Below are 15,156 nucleotides of genomic sequence, written 5' to 3' on the forward strand. Positions count from 1 at the left end.
GCTCATTTACCAGAAGTAATATATTTAGCATTAACTCTGGAAGTGGTGCTTATGGTGCTGGAGGAGACTCTTGAGAGTCCCATGGACTGCAAGAAGATCAAACCTATCCATTCTCAAAGAAATCAGCCCTGAGTGCTCACTAGAAGGACAGATCCTGAAGTTGAGGCTCCAGTACTTTGGCCACCTCATGAGAAGAGAAGACTCCCTAGAAAAGACCCTGATGTTGGGAAAGATGGAGGGCACAAGGAGAAGGGGACGACAGAGGATGAGATGGTTGGACAGTGTTCTTGAAGCTACTAACATGAGTTTGGCCAAACTGCGAGAGGCAGTGAAGGATAGGCGTGCCTGGCGTGCTCTGGTCCATGGGGTCACGAAGAGTCGGACACGACTGAACGACTGAACAACAACAACAACAACAACAACAACAACAACAACAACAACAACATACCACGTGCACCATGATCTGCCTGTGGGGGAGATTTCCCTTGAAAAATAGACCATGGGTGAATTTACACCACTCTCAGAACAACAACAACAACAACTGGAAGTGTATACTCGAATTCTGACCAAACTAAGCCTCCTAGAGGGCCATGGAAATTTATGTCCAGGGCTTTTAAAATTCGTCTACCCATGTAGGGGCAAATTGGTTTGCCAGATGCGATTCCGCCCCCCTCCCAACTCTCCTACCCTGCTATCAACTGTCCTCATAAGACTTGGTTTTCAGACCATTCGTCATCTTTGTCACCCTCCTCTGAACACATTGTTAAATTGTGGCCACCCAGAACTGGACAAAGCTGGTCTTAATTACACTTTGCATATGGCAGCAAACACAAGGTTTCATATATCTTCTATAGCTGTATTATCACTAGCACCAAGCAGTGGCATTAACTCTAACTGCACTTACTCTCTACAACTAGCAGATCCCACATATTACACTGACAAAGTGGTGCAAAAGCAAATGGGGTGGTGAATTGTAGGGGGCAAATCAACAGGTAGAGGAAGGGCAGCAGCAGTTAATATCTGACAGTATGTGGCAACATTTAATTGTTCACGTACTTTCATTTATTTCTGACCAATCAGGAAATAAAGCCCTTGAAATGAGTGGAAAACCCCACCTCAACCTGCGTGTTCTTTTTATTATTATTTAAAAAAGAGGTCCCATTACTATCCTGAAATGTGAATGTAAAATTTTGATGCCCAGTTTTTGAAATCAAAATTTAAATAGTAAGAAAATAAATGTTTGGGATTTTTAAAAATTGACATTTCAGTTCAAGCTTTTATTAATGGACCCAAGCTCATGACTAAATTAGGGCTGGAGCCTGCTCCTTCCACACATTTTAGATTGGATGGTGGTTGCTTTTCAAATAGTTTCTCATTTACCCTGGAAGAGGGGAAATGCACTGAACAGTCTTATGTAAACAGGGTGAATATATTTTCACAATAAAGAGCATGGCTTTCAAAAACAGAGAAATCAAATTCACTGCAAGCACTATTGCAATGAGCGGGGGGAGAGAACCTGTGTAATTTTTCTCCTCCACCACCCTAAATTTGCATCTAGCTGGACTTTCCTATATGCTGGCTCTTACATCATCATGCCTTGTTGTACAATAGCCAACTCCTTGTAGAAGACTGCAAATACCAGGCTGCCAATCACTTGTCCATCACGCTAACAGGTGCACTGCCATTGTCATTGTCAAGCTGAATGCTGGGGATCAGTGAGACAGGTGGAGTAATTTGCTCATCTCATGGTGGCAGGAGGGGACAGCTTATCAAAGGAGAAATTGTGGCTTCACCTGGCACATTTGGCGCTTGATTGTATAACCTGGAGTTTGAAGCATCTTTGCAGAAACCGAATAAGACCAGATATTGTCTGGATCCAAATGTGTACTTGTTTCATCTGCCTGAAAATCAATATCTTATACTTTTTATCTCCATCTGTTCCCAATCTCTTAAAATCCGCTCTCTCAATCTTTCCTCCGCCAAACCAGTTGCAGTGTGCTTTGGCTTGCATAGTTCTCAGAAAGCTTCGTTGTGGATCAAACCTGCAACCTACTTATTGCAGAACAGTGCTGTTAAAATGAATGGGACCACTGCAAAGTAATTGCATGGTAAAACGAAGTGATAAAGCACCAACTGCATCAGCTTGGTCCTGCTGGAACTCTGTACATGCCCTTGAACTATAGGTGTGATTTGGCTTTGCTGTGAGTGGTAAAAATATCACTGGGGTAAATCAGGGAAAGTCTATATGGTGTAAATCATGGTTTTAAAATGTGCCAGCCACAGGAGTGCCCCCACCTTAGTCGAACTGTGTACCCTTTTTGCACTTCCTAAAAGGTCCAAGTACCAAGTACAAAGGTCACCTTATATCCTATAAATAATAACATTATTATTATTATTATTATTATTATTATTATTATTATTATTTAAAATAGATTTGAATGGAGGAGTTGGCTTTAGCCATGCAACGTGACACTTAATTGACTCAGCATGAGCTAGTCTGTCCCAGAAAACTCTCTACCCGCATCTTTTGCTATGCAGCGACAATTACGTTGAAGTCTTGATTCCTTGTGAGGAAAAACTTTTTCACATTCAGGGCAAAAGAATTCCTGTAACTGAGTTCACATTGCATCTTGAGTTTATTCACTTCTTTGGGATCATGCTGGGAGCCTGCTTCACACAACTCGTTTTCAGCTGATCTCCCCTCAATGACAGCTGCAGGGACTGGTTTTTCCACATCTCCTCTTCTTCAACTTTAGCTAGGCTACTGACCTGCCCTCTGAACAGTATTTGTTATTTTGCTTCAGGAGTATTTGTGACTCCTCAATGGAAAGGCACCCATCAAAACCCTGTTTTTATTTCCAATTTCCCTCTGTCGCCAGACAGATACTGTAAATACTAGCATCTCAGTCTTTTCCTATTACTTCCCTTTTCATTATTGCCCTGATCACAGCCTTCTGTGACTCTCACAAGATAGGAAAAACTACTACTACTTTTCCTGCCCACCTAGCAGTTTGAAAGCACATCAAAGTGCAAGTAGATAAATAGGTACCACTCTGGCGGGAAGGTAAACGGCATTTCCGTGCGCTGCTCTGGTTCGCCAGAAGCGGCTCAGTCATGCTGGCCACATGATCCGGAAGCTGTCTGCGGACAAACGCCAGCTCCCTCAGCCTATAGAGCGAGATGAGCGCCGCAACCCCAGAGTCGTCCACGACTGGACCTAACGGTCAGGGGTCCCTTTACCCTTTACCTTTACTACTACTTTGCATGTAACTTTTCCCTTCCTAATTCTTTCTGTTTCCCTTATAGCAAAAATGAGTCAGGAAGACTGCTTCACAACTCCATGTTTGACAATTATTTGCATCTAGACTCCCCCCCCCCCCGTACATAGTTATTAAACATATGGTCAAATAATGTATTACACAGGTCAGGTATCCTGCGCAATGCATCATTAAACCTTTTAATTCATCAAGTTTCTGTAGTGGCATTTCAAGCCAGAAACCTGTTTTGTTGCTTTTAAATCATTGTGTATTGACATGTTCTTGCATTTTAATCTTTATTTTTTAACAAATTAATAATGCCATTGCAAGTTTAGTGTGGTTATTTCCAGCTCTCTGGAGCAAGGACCCTAATATTGATTGTTTTTAATTTCCTAAAATAAGCAAGGTAATAACAGCGGGTGCAACCGTGTCTGCAAGCACAATTGTCTGCAGTAAAGATCCGCAGAACAGCATTGCTAATTATCCGCTATCAGCTTTTCTGTGAATACATATGTAAGATACATGTTCATACACACATGTTTGCAGTCACCGTGACATATTCCAAACCAAGGCTGCTAGAAAATATGTTGCAAATCTCTCCCTATATGTGTCTGACTGTGATTATCTATCTATCTAACACAAACCTATACTACTCCTCTTCTCGTTTCTGTTCCTTTCGTTACAGCCAGTAGACCAGTAAATCTAGATATAATAATAATAATAATAATAATAATAATAATAATAATAATAATAAATTTTTATTTATACCCCGCCCTTCCCAGTTAAAAACCGGGCTTAGGGCGGCTAACACTAATTAAAATCACAGCAAAAACATAAAAACAATCAATTTAGAATACAGATTAAAATACAAATTTAAAAATTCAAAATTAAAACTGCAGTCTCATTTTCAAATAGCCCACCAATAAAAGAGTGAAGCATAACTATCGAACAGAAACCAACCCAAAGGCCAGGTGGAACAACTCCGTCTTGCAGGCCCTGCGGAAAGATGTCAAATCCCGCAGGGCCCTGGTCTCTTGTGATAGACTGTTCCACCAAGTCGGGGCCAATACTGAGAAAGCCCTGGCCCTAGTTGAGGCCAACGTGGCATCTCTGTTGCTCGGGACCTCCAAAAGATTATTATTTGAGGACCTTTAAATGACCATCCTAATCTTGTGAGTCCAGCTAAGATGAGCAAGCTGGTCTGATGCAAACTAGTTTGCTACCTATGTTCAGCCAACACTGATATGTAAAACAAAATCCAAATTCAGCACCCTGTGGGAGTCCACAGTCTCAACTCATTCACAAATTGTGTTGTACTCACACATTTGTTCTAGCAATTAAGCAAGGAATGCACCATTCATCACCAGCAGATCCATTCCCACTCCCACTCTTCTTCAAAGGCTGTGACAGCATCTGTTGCAGGAAAAGGGGACCCCAACCCCTTTGACATCAGCTTTGATGAGGGATTTGTGAAACTCCCCTAAGAAATTTTGTGAGTCTTCCCAAATCCCCTTGGGCTTCCATTAGAAATTCTCAGATTCTCCACTTTGAATTTCTCTTCCATGTGACACCATATGACAAGCTAGGGAAGTACAGGCATAGCTCGGGTTACGGCCGCTTCAGGTTGTGCGATTTCGGGTTGCGCACCGTGGAGAACCCACTAGTAACTGAATGGGTTACTTCCGGGTTTCGGTGCTCGCACATGCACAGAAGCACTAAATCGTGCTTTGTGCATGTGCAGAAGCGCCAAATTGTGTCACGGGTTGCGAACGCTGCAGGTTGCAAACTCGCCTCCCACACGGATCGCATTCGCAACCCGAGCATCCAATGTATGTGTCCCATCTTAGAAATGTCGTTGGACTAAACTTTTCATTTCCAACACATTTTCTCAAATGTTTTGTCTAAAGGGGTATCCACAGTACTTTTTTTTTGAGGGGGGGGGAGAGGTGCCAGTACTCACCATGAAGTTGTTAAAGTAAATGCCACACTTTTAACATGGGAGGGGGGAACAGCACTGTGTCCCTTTGAGTACCCTCAGAAAAAAAGCACTGGCTATCCCCAAAGCGGCTTCAGTTTTCACTTTAGATGAAATTTTGGTGGCAATTGTAGCTTTGACACTGTTTGGCGCAGCCATGGAATGGGAGATCTGACTTAAGGTCTGCTCCCAGCACATATCATACGGTTCTCCTTCCTTGTTTAACAGCGATCTTTGTTCAGTATAAGATAGAAATTACTTGCGTGGTTAATTTACATGGTTTAATGATTGTAAACAGAAAAATGTGGTGGTGGTAATAGAAAAGCCTAGTAAATTCAGTGGGATTAGAGTAGATCCATAGGTGCAATGTGAATAAATCCCATGTGTCCAATTCAAGAAGGGAGTCCATAACCACTGATCAGCAGAAGTCTTGTAACTTCTAGCATGACTGCTGTGCATTCAGCGTTATCTAGATCTTATGCTCCTTTGCCCTATATGGCTCAGATCTCTGAGATCAGTAGGTGGCATAAATGGGTAGCTTTACTTACACTAGCCACTGAAGAACATCTTGAAACCACAATCACATGGATCTTTCCCAACATCTTCCCATTCCTGTGCATAGTTCTACCTGAATGCTGAGGAATCTTACAATTGGCTCTTTCCAAGTGACTGCTGAATTCACATGCACATCCAAACAATGTGGGGTTATATCAAATGGAATATGGCCCTCATTGTCACTCACTGTTTATGTGGCAGAGACCATAGCTCAGTGGGAAAGTACAAAGAAAGCCCAAGGTCCTTATTTCAGACTCTGATTAAGTGTACCTTCAAGCGGCCTTAGCCAAAGATGCTAAAGAGCTGCACAGGAAGGCAAATAAATGGAGAGAGTACATTTTCATATACTAAAGAAGTACTAAACAAAGATTTAAAATAGCTCTTCTGTGGACTTGGCCCACCCACACAGTACAGCTGTCTTACATAGTCAGTGCCTTAATCAATCTGCTATTTGAATTGCATAAACCATAAGTTGATAATATATACTGTTAATAATATGATTTTATTAGTTCTGGATTTGTTTCCATGTATTTCTGCATGGACTGGAGAGTAACTTCTGAAAAGCTGTTCAATCTGGGTCAATTCTGGAATTGCATCTACCCAGTATGGATTTCATGGTCCCAGCCTGGCTCCCAGTTGGGGCAGAATTCTATCCTCTATCAAATTAACACTAGATAGTATGACTATTTTTATGATTGGAATAATGCTCAAAGGGCCCATATTGCTTACAGTGTTCTCAGAGATTGCATCAGATTAGGAATGGATTGAATGGCCTACTTAAATTAAACAATGGCCCTTGGAAGACCGATAAGCATCCATTTTACATATCTAAAGAGTTGGTCAAATGGATGGATGTGTTGTCACACAGAATCATCTAGCTAGGGATGTTTATAATACAATTGTATTAGTGTGACATTGAATTTGACCCAATATTATTATTGGGAGGAATTCAGCATCACATCATTATGATTGTTTTGTCTGTATATTTGTGCTTGCCAGATAGAACCATTTCCCCTCAAGTGTTTGAATTTCCTAGGTGTGTTTTGTAACTGGTGTGGGTCCAATTGCAATCACATGGAGATCTCTGGATGCCATGTTGGCAACCGACATCTCCATCTGGCTGGTAAGCAGAAGAGCTTATCCATTGCATTTATATCCCACCTTTTTCTCCAAGGAGTACATGGTTCACCCCCCGCTCAATTAATCCCTCCAGTGACCCTGTGAGGTAAATTAAGAGGTTGTGACTGGCCCAGGGTCACCCAGTGGACTTCATGAGTGAGTGGGTATTTGAACCCTGATCTCCCAGGACCACCCCCATCATTCAGCTCGGACACTGAGATCCAGCGCCGAGGGCCTTCTGGCGGTTCCCTCACTGCGAGAAGCAAAGCTACAGGGAACCAGGCAGAGGGCCTTCTCAGTAGTGGCGCCCGCCCTGTGGAACGCCCTCCCATCAGAGGTCAAGGAGATAAACAACTACCTGACATTCAGAAAATACCTGAAGGCTGCCCTGTTTAGGGAAGTTTTTAATCTGTGATATTTTAAATGTATTTTAATATTTGATGGAAGCCGCACAGAGTGGCTGGGGATACCCAGCCAGATGGGCGGGGTACAAATTATTATTATTATTATTATTATTATTATTATTATTATTATTATTATTATTATGTCTGATACTAACAACACCATACTGGCTGACTAGAGTCCTTCTTTTGTGGGGCAGCAAAATGTCACTTAGAGAAAGATCTGGAATACAGTGGTACCTCAGGTTAAGAACTTAATTCGTTCTGGAGGTCCGTTCTTAACCTGAAACTGTTCTTAACCTGAGGTACCACTTTAGCTAATGGGGCCTCCCGCTGCCGCCACGCGATTTTTGTTCTCATTCTGAAGCAAAGTTCTTAACCTGAGGTACTATTTATAGGTTAGCGGAGTCTGTAACCTGAAGCGTCTGTAACCCTAGGCATCACTGTATTTTACTTGAAGCTTGAATTTGTTTTATTCTGGATTGTTTTATTCGATGTTTTAATATGTTGTAAACCGTTACAATATAAAGTGGTATAGAAATAAAATTATTATTATTATTATTAATAATAACCCCACTGCAAAAAAGAAAAAAGAGAATGGTACCTAGACATTCTATTGTGGTGACTTGGGTGCTACCACTATATTGTCACACACATATGAAAGCAGGAACACAAATCCACAGAGTGAATTTATCATATATATGTAATATTTTAAATGTTGTATTACCTACACTCTGTGCTTAACATCTCCCCCCCCCCTCTTTCTGCTTTTGCCATTATTTGCTGAGTTGTACCATGTGCATTTTGGCTGCTTAACTCTGGTAGTTACCTTGGTCTCTGAGGCATGCAAAGGAATTAAGGGGGAAAACACTAATTTAACATGCAAAACTGATTCAATTTTAACATAAAGGCAGTGCATCTTGGGAATGGCTTCATGTCAGGTTTAATGGCTTCACAAAATTTGCAGACAAGCACAAGAGTTTTTAGCCTTGGTTTTTTATGCTTGCAATATTCCTTTGCAATTTGCTTTCACCTCACATGCATATGGTTCTAATAGAATCCATATCAGTGAAGAAAGCAGACTATCCAGGTATCCAGAATCAATCTATAGCTATACATTAGAGAGTTCGGGCAAATCAATATGAATTTTTGCATTCACTTTGACTACCTCTTGCAAATAGGATTCTGTAGTGACCCCAAATGCTTTCATATGAGTAGAAGTGTTGCATTGAGTGATGGGATTCTATTATTTTTCTCTTAAAAAGTTAATATCCAGTGGTGAGTTGAGGCTGTAATCCTATGAAAACCTACCTAGAAGCAAGTGGGACTTACTTCTGAGTAGGTATGGGTAGGTTTGTGTTGTTACTTGAGACTTGAGATGCGTAAGATTGCTCTGGAAATTCTGAATAGCAGCTGTAGAGAAATGACTTCCAAGACACAATTGGTTGACACACACACATATATATATACCTACATAGTGGTGTGTATTTTTAGAGTCCAATTCAGCATTTCACAAAACAACCTGCCTTGCTGTAAAGTGCTTCATAGGCTGCCCAAATAGGCCTGGGGACCATTCAAATTGACTTCATTCCCTGCCCCTTCTTCTATTGGGTGGGGAAGAATGGCTGAATACTATGTAATAATTTGATATACCAATTTGCAATAAATAATGCAATTTTTATGCGTATAATGTTACTGTTGGTTTTATGCTGTTTGTTAGCATGTTTTTCTGGATGTTTGCAGTATATACTTTTTTGCAATAAAAATTATTAAAAGATCACTAATAAATAGGTGCTGGGGCTTTTGTGCTGAGTAGCTTCAAGGTTTTATTATACACACACACACACACACACACAAAATATACTGTGTGTGTGTGTGTGCGCGCACACACAATTTTTATTTTTGGCAGAATGGGGTGATATTTGCCTTCTGCGGGCATGGCTTCTGCCTTTTTTTAACAATAGCTGCAGTGGTTTTCCTATAAAGGCACAGCTGTAGCAATTTGGCAAGCCCAAAATCCCCCACTTCACCCTACCATTCATGATTCATTCAAATACGATGTGCTGAAAAACACACACTATTCAGTCACAATGACCTGTGAATAAAAACTGAAGATTCAACAGCCCCTTTCTAAACATGTGAATTCTGAGTGTGATAATTTGTATCCAAAACCATGGAGACTAACATGCTATTCTCCTATGTGCTGCGTGGTCTTCATATGGGGAGGATTCCAATATGTGTTCCCCTGCCTGCATCCTGAAGACCATGCTACTCTGCCTGACTGTCCTGCACCATTTTTTTTAACATTTGATTTCAGGTTTATTGTTTCAAATTGCTTTCATAACCACATCGTATCCCCTTAAGACCATGATAGGCAGCTTGGGCATTTAACTCATGACCGTAGCATTAATTTTCAGTGCTAACCACTGCAGAAAAACAAAGCATGGCCTGCATTTATGAAGTTTGTAGCTGATCTCTCCTGGAAGAGTTCAGGGGCCACCTTTCATGCATCTAAGGATTTACAAGGGTCACAAAGCAAATTAGAAGAGCAGAAAACTATTGAAACTCATGCTGGCTTAAATATATGCTAGTTACTGCTGATGTCTCGGTTTGTATCTGCCATCACTATCACTGCCTACTGTTTTGTTTATGAGCAGAGTTGCCTTTTATAGCTTGCCTAATCTGCTGAAACCTGTTCAAGGTAATCCTTACTCAAAAACGGGTTCCTACTGGGGAGAAGTAAGCTGGCAGTGATGTGCAGACGTACCAGCCTGAAAATGCTGCATCAGCAGAGGATAGTCTTCCTCCTCAAATATGTAAGGAGAGGAGAAAACTGAGTTGTACAAAATGCCACACACACACACACACACACACACACACTGCTGCTGCTGCCAAGGTGGCACCAGGCATTTAAAGTGATGATATTGAAGTGGCAAGTTGTGAATTGTTGGAAAGTGAAGCCTTGCAACACAAATGTGACAGCCTTGCCGAAGGCACCCACTGGGACTGCACTGCAGTATGATAACTATTTCTGTTTCAATGTACTGTTTTAGCTCTGCAAATTTCGGGGGAAATATATTTCATTTCTTTTTTTAAAAAAAATCAGTTTCGTTTATCAGATATTAGTTATCAGTGTCTGAGCCATTGTCAAACTGGTACATTCTGTGCCTTTCCCCCATTTGAATGCAAGGAGCGATGGGCAAATGGCAGAGCAATTCTAAATATGGGGGCAGGGGGACAGGGGTGAAGAGATCCATATTGGGTGGGTTTCTCCCCTCCCCCCCCCAATGTCAGTGGATCTCTGGCTGAGCTGGGATATTCCCAGCACAGGCTCCCACATCCGCAGCCCTGTTGCTATATGGTGACCTATCTAGATGACCCTTTGGGATCCCTCCCAACTCTACGTTTCTATGAGTGTGAGTTGAAACTGGCTGATCTTTACCCAGTGAAAGCACTGAAGAGGAGCTTATTCAGCTTGGCAACCTGGCCTAAGTAAACAGGGGGGTGGAACTCAAACATTATTTTAAAGGCTTGTTTTCTGTCTGCCAGGCCTACTGGGCAAAGTTTGGATCTGGTATAACTTTACACTGGCTTAACTTACTCTGGTGTGCTTTACACCAGCTTCTTGTGGAAAGGTAGGGTTGCCACTTGTCCTATTTCCAGAAGAAGAAGAAGAAGAAGAAGAAGAAGAAGAAGAAGAAGAAGAAGAGTTTGGATTTGATATCCCGCTTTTCACTACCCAAAGGAGTCTCAAAGCGGCTCACATTCTCCTTTCCCTTCCTCCCCCACAACAAACACTCTGTGAGGTGAGTGGGGCTGAGAGACTTCAGAGAAGTGTGACTAGCCCAAGGTCACCCAGCAGCTGCATGTGGAGGAGCGTAGACACGAACCCGGTTCCCCAGATTACGAGTCTACTGCTCTTAACCACTACACCACACTTCCAGGACACGTCCTCTTTTTCAGGGGGGAAATTTCTGTCTGGGTGGATTTTTTGAATTTGCCAAAATATCCAGGGGTGCGGGAGTGAGCTACTTTTCAATGTTGCAGATGCAGTACTAGACAACCAAGCGCAAAGCATATACATGCTGAATTTTGCATGATGCAGGAAAGGACCACGGCCTTGTTTTTGTATAGTGTGTGCCCCCTCCCTCCTTTTTTTTGCTCTTCAAAATATGGCAACCCTAGAAGGATTACTCCCTCTGTCACTGAACACAAGCAAGTGTAGAAATTTAGATATGATATTGCCCCACTTGTTTTTTTGGGAAGCTGGGTAGAAAATAATGGAAAATAGCTTTTATGTGTCCCATTAACCTGAATAAAAGCCCAACTGGAAAATTGACTGTGATTGTCAAGTTCATAATATCTAATACAATAGAAGCAAATTAGAGTTATCTCCAGCAGCAGACATAGCAGCAGATTGCTTTATAAATCATCATATCACTGACAGTCAATTACATTCAAAACTTTTCAAGCATGAGACTGTGTTGGTGTTTATCTACCAGCAAATTTGTCCAAACCAGAAAATACAGTAAGTTTGGGTGGCTTAAAGAATCATTTTCTATTCAGAGTATGGAAAATCCTCCATATTTTATAGTTGCTAGTTTTAGCCTATTTATTCTCCCCCACCCCACCCCATTTTTGGGGAAATTGAGTTACATTGATGATTTCTTATTTTTTAATACAGTAAGCTAATCAATAAATGGTAGTGTGATTTTGCATGTCATTTATATCCAGCCTTCCTAAAAGGAGTTCAGGAACTTCTACATGGTTCTCAGCCTCCTCACAGCATCTTTGTGAAATAGATTAGGAGGAGAAATAGTGACTGGTCTGAAGTTACCTAGTGAGCTTAATGTTAAGAGAGAATTTGAGCCTTGGTCTCTCCAACTCTTATCCAACACTAACATTATATTCCAATTATATTCACCACCCCAATTATATTCACAACCGTTAAATACATTTAAATATTAGCATGAGGAAAATATTCCAGGGTTCTGCCATGTGCTCAGATCCAGCTGCACCATCACACATGCTTCTAAAACACCCAAGTACCGGTAGTTTGATGTAATGTAACACAGTAAAGCCAAGCAAAGATATGCTGGTATAATTTTTTATTTTGTAGGTGGGCTGGTTGTGGTGGTAAATAAAGCAAAAACAAGAGAGGGAGAGAAGGGTTGTGAATATGTGAAACCAGCCTGAGAATATTCGCCAACATCTTATCAAAACATTATTTTTTTTTGTTTCTCTTAACATTCCTCCACATTTGTCTTGTTGTTGTTTAGTCATTTAGTTGTGTCCAACTCTTCGTGACCCCATGGACCAGAGCACACCAGGCACTCCTGTCTTCCACTGCCTCCTGTAGTTTGGTCAAACTTATGTTGGTAGCTTCGAGAACACTGTCCAACCAGTGAGCCAGTGTGGTGTAATGGTTAAGAGCGGTAGACTTGTAATCTGGTGAACTGGGTTTGCATCTCCACTCCTCCACATGTATCTGCTGGGTGACCTTGGGTTAGTCACACTTCTTTGAAGTCTCTCAGCCCCACTCACCTCAGAGTGTTTGTTGTGGGGGAGGATGGGAAAAGAGAATGTTAGCCTCTTTGAGACTCCTTCAGGTAGTGATAAAGCGGGATATCAAATCCAAACCAACTTGTCCTCTGTCGTCCCCTTCTCCTTGTGCCCTCCATCTTTCCCAACATCAGGGTCTTTTCCAGGGAGTCTTCTCTTCTCATGAGGTGGCCAAAGTACTGGAGCCTCAGTTTCAGGATTTGTCCTTCCAGTGAGCACTCAGGGCTGATTTCCTTCAGAATGGATTTGTCTTACTTATGAGTAAAGATGCATAAAAGTGAAGATGATAGTTGCCACTGAATTCCACCAAATAGTAACAATGACATCCATTCAATTTCCAGTTTGGGCAGAACATCTGTGGAATTTCAGGAGAAACTAAGGGTCTATAAAACTAGTGAAATTTATTATTATTATTATTATTATTATTATTATTATTATTATTATTATTATTATTTGAATTTATATACCGCCCTGTGGACACTTTTGTATAACCTTTGATGATCATCTGATTTCCAAATTAGGCACCTTTGTCCCCACCCCAGAAGTTGTTGGGCTCCAACTTCCATCAGCTCCAGCATGGCCAGTGGTGAAGGATGATGGGAGTTGTAGTTCAATATGGCGGGCCAGAAGTAGGATCCTCTGCTTGCACGTTTAGAGGCAGGAGCCATGGCAAAACCATCCATTTTTTATTCTTTACTTGTGCTGATTTCTGGGTAAATGTGCATTTATCTAACCATAAATTTCCATTATATTTGTTTGTTTGTTTGTTTGTTTTATTAAATTTCTCTTCCCCCCCCCTTCATCCAAGGATCGAAGGGCAGTTTACAATATAAAAACTCAAAAATGCATAAGCTAGTAACAAACAAAAACAATACCCCCAGTTTAAAAGGCCAGTGTGGTGTAGTGGTTAAGAGCGGTAGACTCGTAATCTGGGGAACCGGGTTCGCGTCTCCGCTCCTCCACATGCAGCTGCTGGGTGACCTTGGGCTAGTCACGCTTCTCTGAAGTCTCTCAGCCCCACTCACCTCACAGAGTGTTTGTTGTGGGGGAGGAAGGGAAAGGAGAATGTTAGCTGCTTTCAGACTCCTTCGGGTAGTGATAAAGCGGGATATCAAATCCAAACTCTTCATAGATTGCTTAGTTAACCAAAGGCTAATTGTCTAGCCTTACATCAATAAGTGCAAATGTTTGCTCTCTCTGGTACATTTCTCATTCTATGCATTTCCTTCTTTGAATGTTTCATTTTAAGCCTAAATAATTTCTCCTAGAATTCGATATTGTTAGAATTCACCTTGCTTTCCCTGGCCTTGCTATCTACTCTTTAGAGACATGAGGTCATATTCCTACCAGTTGGTAGAAAAAATTACAAAGCTGCAGTTCCTAAGGGAATCAATCTTAATTCGCAAGGTGAGCATCTTCAAAATAAAACAATAATAAAATGGAATGCAAACTAGGACTAGTTATCAGGTGCCTTCCCTTTGCTTTGTGAGTAGGATGGTGCCACATATTTATGCTAGGCATGTACCTCAGTGGTCAAAATGCCCCCTGAGTTAGAATAAAAGAAGAGTTGGTGAATAGGCGCTGAAGTTTTTAATTCTTGCATAGCTATCGCAGGTGAAAAATAACCAGCCAAGGAAAATATTCTTTGGCTTGACAGTTACAAATCAATGGCACATGGAACTCGAGAGCAATAGTTACAGGAAGAAAGAGGAACCAATGACATCTGTGGCCTCTTGTGTTCTAATTATGCTGCTACTGGGCGGCCCAGGAAAATGATTTTTGTAGCAATGCAAAGGGAAGCGGGCAATGGCGTTTCTTCATCTACAGACCGTTTGGGAACATGACAGTTAATGTTTCTGATAAGATTTGCATATTTCCAATCATCTGCCTCTGGCAGGTATGGAGAAAAGTTTTCAGCTGCCAGTTTTGACAGTCGCAAAGTCTGGCAGCTGCTAGTAATGGGAAAGCAAAGCAAAACAAGATAGAGAAGGGAGGGAGGAGTACTGGAAAAATCCCACACAGCTATTGATATTTGTATAGCACTCTTATGACATCTGCCCTCTCCACCCTCAATAAATACATGCATCAATAATAGAAAAGAATTGTGTGGTGGGGAGTGATTACCACACATTTCGGCAGGTGAAGATTATCAGTAATTTTAAAGCAAAAATTGTGACTTCTCAACACTTTGAACATGCTTGAAAATTGCATCCGGCTCAGTTGAAAATAGAACAGAGAAATTACAAACTTGGGCATCCAATGGAATAGTGAAAAACATCTGTAGGTG

General features: G+C 41.4%; 1 protein-coding gene across 2 annotated transcripts in view; it reads left to right on the forward strand.

Moving 5' to 3' along the window:
• PCDH9 (protocadherin 9) overlaps positions 1-15,156 on the forward strand; it is an 854,181-nt gene that overhangs the window by 297,102 nt on the left and 541,923 nt on the right. The window lies entirely within an intron of this gene.

The sequence above is a fragment of the Lacerta agilis genome, chromosome 4 (assembly GCF_009819535.1).
Source record: "Lacerta agilis isolate rLacAgi1 chromosome 4, rLacAgi1.pri, whole genome shotgun sequence".
NCBI classification, from domain to species: domain Eukaryota; kingdom Metazoa; phylum Chordata; class Lepidosauria; order Squamata; family Lacertidae; genus Lacerta; species Lacerta agilis.